Source organism: Oncorhynchus gorbuscha, unplaced genomic scaffold (genome assembly GCF_021184085.1).
Source record: "Oncorhynchus gorbuscha isolate QuinsamMale2020 ecotype Even-year unplaced genomic scaffold, OgorEven_v1.0 Un_scaffold_537, whole genome shotgun sequence".
NCBI classification, from domain to species: Eukaryota; Metazoa; Chordata; class Actinopteri; order Salmoniformes; family Salmonidae; genus Oncorhynchus; species Oncorhynchus gorbuscha.
In genome coordinates, this window is record NW_025745361.1 from 27,501 (window position 1) to 40,632 (window position 13,132).

General features: G+C 47.7%; 1 pseudogene; it reads right to left on the minus strand.

Annotated features, from left to right (window-relative positions):
* Positions 1-11,564, minus strand: part of LOC124018520 — a 38,600-nt pseudogene extending 27,036 nt beyond the window's left edge.
* Between the last annotated feature and the right edge of the window lie 1,568 nt (positions 11,565-13,132).

The window sequence follows — 13,132 nt, forward strand, 5'->3', positions numbered from 1 at the left end:
TGTACCTGGTTGGGGTTTGGTAAACCTACTCAGTATGGATGTGTACCTGGTTGGGGTTTGGTAAACCTATTCAGTATGGATGTGTACCTGGTTGGGGTTTGGTAAACCTACTCAGTATGGATGTGTACCTGGTTGGGGTTTGATAAACCTATTCAGTATGGATGTGTACCTGGTTGGGGTTTGATAAACCTATTCAGTATGGATGTGTACCTGGTTGGGGTTTGATAAACCTATTCAGTATGGATGTGTACCTGGTTGGGGTTTGATAAACCTATTCAGTATGGATGTGTACCTGGTTGGGGTTTGATAAACCTATTCAGTATGGATGTGTACCTGGTTGGGGTTTGATAAACCTATTCAGTATGGATGTGTACCTGGTTGGGGTTTGATAAACCTATTCAGTATGGATGTGTACCTGGTTGGGGTTTGATAAACCTATTCAGTATGGATGTGTACCTGGTTGGGGTTTGATAAACCTATTCAGTATGGATGTGTACCTGGTTGGGGTTTGATAAACCTATTCAGTATGGATGTGTACCTGGTTGGGGTTTGATAAACCTATTCAGTATGGATGTGTACCTGGTTGGGGTTTGATAAACCTATTCAGTATGGATGTGTACCTGGTTGGGGTTTGATAAACCTATTCAGTATGGATGTGTACCTGGTTGGGGTTTGGTAAACCTATTCAGTATGGATGTGTACCTGGTTGGGGTTTGGTAAACCTACTCAGTATGGATGTGTACCTGGTTGGGGTTTGATAAACCTACTCAGTATGGATGTGTACCTGGTTGGGGTTTGATAAACCTACTCAGTATGGATGTGTACCTGGTTGGGGTTTGATAAACCTATTCAGTATGGATGTGTACCTGGTTGGGGTTTGATAAACCTATTCAGTATGGATGTGTACCTGGTTGGGGTTTGATAAACCTATTCAGTATGGATGTGTACCTGGTTGGGGTTTGATAAACCTATTCAGTATGGATGTGTACCTGGTTGGGGTTTGATAAACCTATTCAGTATGGATGTGTACCTGGTTGGGGTTTGATAAACCTATTCAGTATGGATGTGTACCTGGTTGGGGTTTGATAAACCTATTCAGTATGGATGTGTACCTGGTTGGGGTTTGATAAACCTATTCAGTATGGATGTGTACCTGGTTGGGGTTTGATAAACCTATTCAGTATGGATGTGTACCTGGTTGGGGTTTGATAAACCTATTCAGTATGGATGTGTACCTGGTTGGGGTTTGATAAACCTATTCAGTATGGATGTGTACCTGGTTGGGGTTTGATAAACCTATTCAGTATGGATGTGTACCTGGTTGGGGTTTGATAAACCTATTCAGTATGGATGTGTACCTGGTTGGGGTTTGATAAACCTATTCAGTATGGATGTGTACCTGGTTGGGGTTTGATAAACCTATTCAGTATGGATGTGTACCTGGTTGGGGTTTGATAAACCTATTCAGTATGGATGTGTACCTGGTTGGGGTTTGATAAACCTATTCAGTATGGATGTGTACCTGGTTGGGGTTTGATAAACCTATTCAGTATGGATGTGTACCTGGTTGGGGTTTGATAAACCTATTCAGTATGGATGTGTACCTGGTTGGGGTTTGATAAACCTATTCAGTATGGATGTGTACCTGGTTGGGGTTTGATAAACCTATTCAGTATGGATGTGTACCTGGTTGGGGTTTGATAAACCTATTCAGTATGGATGTGTACCTGGTTGGGGTTTGATAAACCTATTCAGTATGGATGTGTGGTTGGGGTTTGATAAACCTATTCAGTATGGATGTGTACCTGGTTGGGGTTTGATAAACCTATTCAGTATGGATGTGTACCTGGTTGGGGTTTGATAAACCTATTCAGTATGGATGTGTACCTGGTTGGGGTTTGATAAACCTATTCAGTATGGATGTGTACCTGGTTGGGGTTTGATAAACCTATTCAGTATGGATGTGTACCTGGTTGGGGTTTGATAAACCTATTCAGTATGGATGTGTACCTGGTTGGGGTTTGATAAACCTATTCAGTATGGATGTGTACCTGGTTGGGGTTTGATAAACCTATTCAGTATGGATGTGTACCTGGTTGGGGTTTGATAAACCTATTCAGTATGGATGTGTACCTGGTTGGGGTTTGATAAACCTCGGGTAACAACATTTTGGGGGACTTGCCACTATTCAGTATGGATGTGTACCTGTGACAGCATTAAAGCAGCAGTATGACTGGGTAAAGGGCTGTGGTCATGTAGGGTGTAGATCTGCTCCGGACCAGAGGGGGGCAGTGTTTCTCTGAGTACTGCCGAGGTCAACACAGTCAGCTGCTCCACAGAGGAAGACACACAAAGCGACAGCAGACGGTCATGCAGCTCCACTGGCAGCCTGTGGACAACACATATACACCGGTTACCATGACAACACGCTACTGCGACCACCCAATACCATGGGGAAGGCAAGCGTGCAGGTTTTTGTTTCAGCCCAGCTATAAAACACATGAAAATTCAACTATGGTCTTCCATTCTTTACAGATATGACAGCCCAACACCTGCAACCCTCTCCAGGACCAGAGAGAAACAGTCTTACTGTACTAGGTGTTAGGGTTTAGGGTACCTCCTAGTGTACTTGGTTGAGGCCATGATCAGGTGTAGTCAGTTAGGGTTTAGGGTGTAGGGTACCTCCTAGTGTACTTGGTTGAGGCCATGATCAGGTGTAGTCAGTTAGGGTTTAGGGTGTAGGGTACCTCCTAGTGTACTTGGTTGAGGCCATGATCAGGTGTAGTCAGTTAGGGTGTAGGGTTTAGGGTGTAGGGTACCTCCTAGTGTACTTGGTGGAGGCCATGATCAGGTGTAGTCAGTTAGGGTTTAGGGTGTAGGGTACCTCCTAGTGTACTTGGTTGAGGCCATGATCAGGTGTAGTCAGTTAGGGTGTAGGGTTTAGGGTGTAGGGTACCTCCTAGTGTACTTGGTTGAGGCCATGATCAGGTGTAGTCAGTTAGGGTGTTAGGGTTTAGGGTGTAGGGTACCTCCTAGTGTACTTGGTTGAGGCCATGATCAGGTGTAGTCAGTTAGGGTTTAGGGTGTAGGGTACCTCCTAGTGTACTTGGTTGAGGCCATGATCAGGTGTAGTCAGTTAGGGTTTAGGGTGTAGGGTACCTCCTAGTGTACTTGGTGGAGGCCATGATCAGGTGTAGTCAGTTAGGGTTTAGGGTGTAGGGTACCTCCTAGTGTACTTGGTGGAGGCCATGATCAGGTGTAGTCAGTTAGGGTTTAGGGTGTAGGGTACCTCCTAGTGTACTTGGTTGAGGCCATGATCAGGTGTAGTCAGTTAGGGTGTAGGGTTTAGGGTGTAGGGTACCTCCTAGTGTACTTGGTTGAGGCCATGATCAGGTGTAGTCAGTTAGGGTGTAGGGTTTAGGGTACCTCCTAGTGTACTTGGTGGAGGCCATGATCAGGTGTAGTCTCTGGAGTGAGTCGATGACATCATGGCCGTGTTCTTTACCCATCAGCTGCTTGGTGATCCTGCAGTAGAACTTCTGTAGCTCCTCCTCCCCGATCTCCCTGGAAACAACATCACAGCCGTCACCTTCATGCAGCTACGGGTCAGTGGTGAACGACTCCAGAGAGGTGTACTACAAGGCAGGGTCAATGAGTTCGCCAGCTAACTTTGATTATCAGAAATAACTGTTGATTTTCTCATTTATTATGAAACCTAAACTTGTTGGTTGTTGAATCAATTAGACCAGGCCCATTTAAAATCAAATCAAATCAAATTTATTTATATAGCCCTTCGTACATCAGCTGATATCTCAAAGTGCTGTACAGAAACCCAGCCTAAAACCCCAAACAGCAAACAATGCAGGTGTAAAAGCACGGTGGCTAGGAAAAACTCCCTAGAAAGGCCAAAACCTAGGAAGAAACCTAGAGAGGAACCGGGCTATGTGGGGTGGCCAGTCCTCTTCTGGCTGTGCCGGGTAGAGATTATAATAGAACATGACCAAGATGTTCAAATGTTCATAAATGACCAGCATGGTCAAATAATAATAAGGCAGAACAGTTGAAACTGGAGCAGCAGCACAGTCAGGTGGACTGGGGACAGCAAGGAGTCATCATGTCAGGTAGTCCTGGGACATGGTCCTAGGGCTCAGGTCAGTTGAAACTGGAGCAGGAGCATGGCCAGGTGGACTGGGGACAGCAAGGAGTCCTCATGTCAGGTAGTCCTGGGACATGGTCCTAGGGCCCAGGCCAGTTGAAACTGGAGCAGCAGCATGGCCAGGTGGACTGGGGACAGCAAGGAGTCATCATGTCAGGTAGTCCTGGGGCATGGTCCTAGGGCTCAGGTCCTCCGAGAGAGAGAAAGAAAGAGAGAAGGAGAGAATTAGAGAACGCACACTTAGATTCACACAGGACACCGAATAGGACAGGAGAAGTACTCCAGATAAACAAACTGACCCTAGCCCCCCGACACATAAACTACTGCAGCATAAATACTGGAGGCTGAGACAGGAGGGGTCAGGAGACACTGTGGCCCCATCCGAGGACACCCCCGGACAGGGCCAAACAGGAAGGATATAACCCCACCCACTTTGCCAAAGCACAGCCCCCACACCACTAGAGGGAAATCTTCAACCACCAACTTACCATCCTGAGACAAGGCCGAGTATAGCCCACAAAGATCTCCGACACGGTACAACCCAAGGGGGGACCCAGACAGGCCGACCACAACAGTGAATCAACCCACCGAGGTGACGCACCCCCCCAGGGACGGCACGAGAGAGCCCCAGCAAGCCAGTGACTCAGCCCCCGTTTCAAGCTTATCTTAAAAAAATATATTTTCAGAATAATTTGGCAAGTTAGCTGTGTAAAGGCGACTACAAGCTACTCTCTGGTTATCTACGTGCGTAACTGCACATGGGTGGAGTCGTTGTTTTGAGGGCAGGGGAATCTTTTTGTTGCGTCCCACCCAGAGAGGAAGTCAGTGTAGTGGATATCCACTAGGGGGAGCCAGACTGCGAGAGGCCTTGTGTAGTGGATATCCACTAGGGGGAGCCAGACTGCGAGAGGCCTTGTGTAGTGGATATCCACTAGGGGGAGCCAGACTGCGAGAGGCCTTGTGTAGTGGATATCCACTAGGGGGAGCCAGACTGCGAGAGGCCTTGTGTAGTGGATATCCACTAGGGGAGCCAGACTGCGAGAGGCCTTGTGTAGTGGATATCCACTAGGGGGAGCCAGACTGCGAGAGGCCTTGTGTAGTGGATATCCACTAGGGGGAGCCAGACTGCGAGAGGCCTTGTGTAGTGGATATCCACTAGGGGGAGCCAGACTGCGAGAGGCCTTGTGTAGTTCAGTGTGTCAAATCGGAGGGCCTGTTGTCTGGACCTCTGACAGTCTCCATGGGTGTGCCACAGGGTTCAATTCTCGGGCCGACTCTCTTTTCTGTATACATCAATGATGTTGCTCTTGCTGCTGGTGATTCTCTGGTCCACCTACATTTACATTTACATTTAAGTCATTTAGCAGACGCTCTTATCCAGAGCGACTTACAAATTGGTGCATTCACCTTATGACATCCAGTGGAACAGTCACTCCCCCTAGTGCATCTAAATCTTAAAGGGGGGGGGTGAGAAGGATTACTTTATCCTATCCTAGTTATTCCTTAAAGAGGTGGGGTTTCAGGTGTCTCCGGAAGGTGGTGATTGACTCCGCTGTCCTGGCGTCGTGAGGGAGTTTGTTCCACCATTGGGGGGCCAGAGCAGCGAACAGTTTAGACTGGGCTGAGCGGGAACTGTACTTCCTCAGTGGTAGGGAGGCGAGCAGGCCAGAGGTGGATGAACGCAGTGCCCTTGCTTGGGTGTAGGGCCTGATCAGAGCCTGGAGGTACTGAGGTGCCGTTCCCCTCACAGCTCCGTAGGCAAGCACCATGGTCTTGTAGCGGATGCGAGCTTCAACTGGAAGCCAGTGGAGAGAGCGGAGGAGCGGGGTGACGTGAGAGAACTTGGGAAGGTTGAACACCAGACGGGCTGCGGCGTTCTGGATGAGTTGTAGGGGTTTAATGGCACAGGCAGGGAGCCCAGCCAACAGCGAGTTGCAGTAATCCAGACGGGAGATGACAAGTGCCTGGATTAGGACCTTCGCCGCTTCCTGTGTGAGGCAGGGTCATACTCTGCGGATGTTGTAGAGCATGAACCTACAGGAACGGGTCACCGCCTTGATGTTAGTTGAGAACGACAGGGTGTTGTCCAGGATCACGCCAAGGTTCTTAGCGCTCTGGGAGGAGGACACAATGGAGTTGTCAACCGTGATGGCGAGATCATGGAACGGGCAGTCCTTCCCAGCGAGGAAGAGCAGCTCCGTCTTGCCGAGGTTCAGCTTGAGGTGGTGATCCGTCATCCACACTGATATGTCTGCCAGACATGCAGAGATGCGATTCGCCACCTGGTCATCAGAAGGGGGAAAGGAGAAGATTAATTGTGTGTCGTCTGCATAGCAATGATAGGAGAGACCATGTGAGGTTATGACAGAGCCAAGTGACTTGGTGTATAGCGAGAATAGGAGAGGGCCTAGAACAGAGCCCTGGGAGACACCAGTGGTGAGAGCGCGTGGTGAGGAGAGAGATTCTCGCCACGCTACCTGGTAGGAGCGACCTGTCAGGTAGGACGCAATCCAAGCGTGGGCCGCGCCGGAGATGCCCAACTCGGAGAGGGTGGAGAGGAGGATCTGATGGTTCACAGTATCGAAGGCAGCCGATAGGTCTAGAAGGATGAGAGCAGAGGAGAGAGAGTTAGCTTTAGCGGTGCGGAGCGCCTCCGTGATACAGAGAAGAGCAGTCTCAGTTGAATGACTAGTCTTGAAACCTGACTGATTTGGATCAAGAAGGTCATTCTGAGAAAGATAGCGGGAGAGCTGGCCAAGGATGGCACGTTCAAGAGTTTTGGAGAGAAAAGAAAGCAGGGATACTGGTCTGTAGTTGTTGACATCGGAGGGATCGAGTGTAGGTTTTCAGAAGGGGTGCAACTCTCGCTCTCTTGAAGACGGAAGGGACGTAGCCAGCGGTCAGGGATGAGTTGATGAGCGAGGTGAGGTAAGGGAGAAGGTCTCCGGAAATGGTCTGGAGAAGAGAGGAGGGGATAGGGTCAAGCGGGCAGGTTGTTGGGCAGCCGGCCGTCACAAGACGCGAGATTTCATCTGGAGAGAGAGGGGAGAAAGAGGTCAGAGCACAGGGTAGGGCAGTGTGAGCAGAACCAGCGGTGTCGTTTGACTTAGCAAACGAGGATCGGATGTCGTCGACCTTCTTTTCAAAATGGTTGACGAAGTCATCTGCAGAGAGGGAGGAGGGGGCGGGGAGGGGGATTCAGGAGGGAGGAGAAGGTGGCAAAGAGCTTCCTAGGGTTAGAGGCAGAAGCTTGGAATTTAGAGTGGTAGAAAGTGGCTTTAGCAGCAGAGACAGAAGAGGAAAATGTAGAGAGGAGGGAGCGAAAGGATGCCAGGTCCGCAGGGAGGCGAGTTTTCCTCCATTTCCGCTCGGCTGCCCGGAGCCCTGTTCTGTGAGCTCGCAATGAGTCGTCGAGCCACGGAGCGGGAGGGGAGGACCGAGCCGGCCTGGAGGATAGGGGGCATAGAGAGTCAAAGGATGCAGAAAGGGAGGAGAGGAGGGTTGAGAAGGCAGAATCAGGAGATAGGTTGGAGAAGGTTTGAGCAGAGGGAAGAGATGATAGGATGGAAGAGGAGAGAGTAGCGGGGGAGAGAGCGAAGGTTGGGACGGCGCGATACCATCCGAGTAGGGGCAGTGTGGGAAGTGTTGGATGAGAACGAGAGGGAAAAGGATACAAGGTAGTGGTCGGAGACTTGGAGGGGAGTTGCAATGAGGTTAGTGGAAGAACAGCATCTAGTAAAGATGAGGTCGAGCGTATTGCCTGCCTTGTGAGTAGGGGGGGAAGGTGAGAGGGTGAGGTCAAAAGAGGAGGAGTGGAAAGAAGGAGGCAGAGAGGAATGAGTCAGAGGTAGACGTGGGGAGGTTAAAGTCGCCCAGAACTGTGAGAGGTGAGCCGTCCTCAGGAAAGGAGCTTATCAAGGCATCAAGCTCATTGATGAACTCTCCGAGGGAACCTGGAGGGCGATAAATGATAAGGATGTTAAGCTTGAAAGGGCTGGTAACTGTGACAGCATGGAATTCAAAGGAGGCGATAGACAGATGGGTAAGGGGAGAAAGAGAGAATGACCACTTGGGAGAGATGAGGATCCCGGTGCCACCACCCCGCTGACCAGAAGCTCTCGGGGTGTGCGAGAACACGTGGGCGGACGAAGAGAGAGCAGTAGGAGTGGCAGTGTTATCTGTGGTGATCCATGTTTCCGTCAGTGCTAAGAAGTCGAGGGACTGGAGGGAGGCATAGGCTGAGATGAACTCTGCCTTGTTGGCCGCAGATCGGCAGTTCCAGAGGCTACCGGAGACCTGGAACTCCACGTGGGTCGTGCGTGCTGGGACCACCAGATTAGGGTGGCCGCGGCCACGCGGTGTGGAGCGTTTGTATGGTCTGTGCAGAGAGGAGAGAACAGGGATAGACAGACACATAGTTGACAGGCTACAAAAGAGGCTACGCTAATGCAATGGAGATTGGAATGACAAGTGGACTACACGTCTCGAATGTTCAGAAAGTTAAGCTTACGTAGCAAGAATCTTATTGACTAAAATGATTAAAATGATACAGTACTGCTGAAGTAGGCTAGCTGGCAGTGGCTGCGTTGTTGACTTTGTAGGCTAGCTGGGTTGTTGACACTACACAAGTCGTTCCGTTGAGTGTAATAGTTTCTACAGTGCTGCTATTCGGGGGCTAGCTGGCTAGCTAGCAGTGTTGTTTACGTTACGTTGCGTTAAAAGAACGACAATAGCTGGCTAGCTAACCTAGAAAGTCGCTCTAGACTACACAATTATCTTTGATACAAAGACGGCTATGTAGCTAGCTACAATCAAACAAATTAAACCGTTGTACTGTAATGAAATGAAGTGAAAATGTGATACTACCTGTGGAGCGAAGCGGAATGCGACCGGGTTGTTAAGTTCTATTTGGAAGACGTTGGCTAGCTGTTGGCTAGCTAGCAGTGTCTCCTACGTTAAGGACGACAAATAGCTGGCTAGCTAACCTCGGTAAATTAAGATAATCACTCTAAGACTACACACTCTAAGCTACACAATTATCTTGGATACGAAGACAGCAAAGACAGCTATGTAGCTAGCTAACACTACACTAATCAAGTCGTTCAGTTGAGTGTAATAGTTTCTACAGTGCTGCTAATCGGTGGACGTTTGCTAGCTGGCTAGCTGCTGGGCAGAGCAGTGAAGACTACGTTAGGACGACGAAATATGATAATTACGCAATTATCTTTGATACAAAGACGGCTATGTAGCTAGCTAAGAAGAAATTGCTAAGATTAGACAAATCAAACCGTTGTACTATAATGAAATGTAATGAAAAAGTTATACTACCTGCGGAGCGAAATGCGGATGCGACCGCTCGCTCCAACCCGCAAATGCAGCATTTCTCGGGTAATGGTCAATTACAACACGACAGTTAACGGGCTGTCCTGAAAGATGGTCCTCGGCGATACCACATCAACCCACCATGATGATCCATCCTCCTGTGCAGCATGCAGAAAGGTGGAGATAGGCTCCCCCAGCCTTCTTTAAGTGAAATAAAAAAGACCCTGGCAATTTCCCCAGCAGTCTCTCCCAAGCCGCGCTCCACCTCTACGCAGACGACGCCATTCTGTATACTTCTGGCCCCTCCTTGGACACTGTGTTAACTAACCTCCAGACGAGCTTCAATGCCATACAACTCTCCTTCCGTGGCCTCGAACTGCTCTTAAACACAAGTAAAACTAAATGCATGCTTTTCAAGCGATCGCTGCCCAAACATGCTCGCCCGTCCAGCATCACTACTCTGGACGGCTCTGACTTAGAATACATGGACAACTACAAATACCTGGGTGTCTGGTTAGACTGTAAACTCTCCTTCCAGACTCACATTAAACATTAAACCAATCCAAAATTAAATCTAGAACCAGCTTCCTATATCGCAACAAAGCATCCTTCACTCATGCTGCCAAACATACCCTCATAAAACTGATCATCCTACCGATCCTCGACTTCAGTGATGTCATCTATAAAATAGCCTCCAACACTCTACTCAACAAACTGGATGCAGTCGATCACAGTGCCATCCGTTTTGTCACCAAAGCCCCATACACTACCCACCATTGTGACCTGTACGCTCTCGTTGGTTGGCCCTCACTTCATACTCGTCGCCAAACCCACTGGCTCCAGGTCATCTACAAGTCTCTACTAGGTAAAGCCCCGCCTTATCTCAGCTCACTGGTCACCATAGCAGCACCCACTCGTAGCACGCGCTCCAGCAGGTATACCTCACCTGTCACCCCCAAAACCAATTCCTCCTTTGGTCATCTTTCCTTCCAGTTCTCTGCTGCCCATGACTGGAACGAATTGCAAAAATGTCTGAAGCTGAAGACTCACATCTCCCTCACTAGCATTAAGCACCAGCTGTCAGAGCAGTTTACAGATCACTACACCTGTACATAGCCCATCTGTAAACAGACCATCCAACTACCTGATCCCCATACTGGTATTTATTTATTTTGCTCCTTTGCACCCCAGTATCTCTACCTGCACATTCATCTTCTGCCGATCTACCATTTCAGTGTTTTAATTGCTATATTGTAATTACTTCGCCACCATGGCCTATTTATTTCCTTAACTTACCTCAATTTGCACTCACTGTATATAGACTTTTTGTTTTCTTTTGTTCTACTGTATTATTGACTGTATATTTTGTTTACTCCATGTGTAACTAACTCTGTGTTGTTGTTTGTGTCTCACTGCTTTGCTTTATCTTGGCCAGGTCGCAGTTGCAAATGAGAACTTGTTCTCAACTAGCGTACCTGGTTAAATAAAGGTGAAATAAATAAAATAAAAAAACGGCAATTTTTATTTTATTTGTTTTATGTAATATTGAAGAGTGGGACAACATTCCACAATCAACAGCCTGACCAACTCCATACGAAGGAGAAGCGCTGCATGAGGTCACAATAGATACTGACGGGTTTTCTTAACCACGCCCCTACCCCTTTTTTTAAAGTATCTGTATTCTCAGTCATGTGACATCTATTGATTAGGGCCTAAAATATTTTACTTAAATTGACTGATTTCCTTCTAGTAACTCACTAAAATCTTTGAAATGGTTGCGTTTATATTTTTGTTCAGTGTACCTTGCAACTCGGTTAGTTGCGCAGTGACAAGAGCAAGTTAACACCAAACAATATGACAGCAGCGGGGTACAACGGACAGAAGCAGGCGGAGAACAGTGTCCTTTCCCCGGCTTGACTCTGTTCTGAACACCGCTAACTGCCGGGTCTTACCTGGCTTGTTTGATCAAACTCTCTGTTCCTGCTGAATACATCGTAGCAGTCCAGACAAGTTGTCCGCTGGGGAAATATGTCCGACTGACAATCACGTGAATCCTCTACTAGTTCCCCGTTTGTCAACGAGCCTGCCCCGTTTACACCGAGACGTATTTCATTACGCTTTATTTTTTAACCAGGCAAGTCAGAACAAATACTTATTTACAATGACGGCCTACCCCGGACAACACCGGACGATGCCCTATGGGGACTCCCAATCATGGCCGGATGTGATACAGCCTGGATTTGATCCAGGGACTGTAGTGATGCGTCTTGTACTGAGATGCAGTGGCTTAGACCGCTGCGCCACTCAGACATCTTCACGGACGTGATCACTGTTCCAGGGACATCAGCTTATAGAAAATCCAATATGGCTGCCAACGAATTACAAAAAATATATATATTATTTTGTATTATTATTATTATTTTATTAACACCAAATCAATACAAAAAGTACACGGGGAAAACAAGTATATATAAAGAATATACAAAGGATATTTGGGCTAAGGGGCGGGGCTGGGGGCGGGGCTAAGGGGTACAATATCACATTACAGAATGACCTTAAGGGGCGGGGCTAAGGGGTACAATATCACATTACACAATGACCTTAAGGGGCGGGGCTATGGGGTACAATATCACATTACACAATGACCTTAATGGGCGGGGCTGGGGGCGGGGCTAAGGGGTACAATATCACATTACACAATGACCTTAAGGGGCGGGGCTGGGGGCGGGGCTAAGGGGTACAATATCACATTACACAATGACCTTAATGGGCGGGGCTAATGGGTACAATATCACATTACACAATGACCTTAAGGGGCGGGGCTAAGGGGTACAATATCCTTCTCACCCCCCCCCCCTTTAAGATTTAGATGCACTATTGTAAAGTGACTGTTCCACTGGATGTCATAAGGTGAATGCACCAATTTGTAAGTCGCTCTGGATAAGAGCGCCTGCTAAATGACTTAAATGTTAAAATGTAAATGTAAATCACATTACACAATGACCTTAAGGGGTGGGGCTGGGGGCGGGCTAAGGGGTACAATATCACATTACACAATGACCTTAAGGGGCGTACACACATTTATTATCTAACAGCTTTTTTGACAACAGAGTATTTAATTGTCTTAAAATAATGTTCCATTTATTTTTGCAAGGTAACAAAATGTTTTGTTTGTAAATGTACATTTGTGAATATGAAATTTGGTCAAAAGAATAATGAAATTAATTACATAAAATAGTTTCAACTTCTTTCTGTCCTTAGTAAAGAATCAAAGCAGTACATCTCTCCATAATAGTGTAAAATCTTCATAAATGTGCTTGATTATACATCTACTGATGTCAGATTCCTTACATGAATTCAATGCCAAAAAAGATGCAACACTGTCTCTTAAGCTGCTCTGACAGCTGGTGCTTAAAGTGAAGGAGATATACGTCTCCAACTTCAGTGATTTTTGCAATTCGTTCCAATCATTGGCAGCAGTGAACTGGAAGGAAAGGCGACCAAAGGAGGAGTTGCTCTTTGGGGGTGACAGGTGAGGTATACCTGCTGGGAGCACGTGCTACGGATGGGTGTTGCTATGGTGACAGGTGAGGTATACCTGCTGGAGCATGTGCTACGGATGGGTGTTGCTATGGTGACAGGTGAGGTATACCT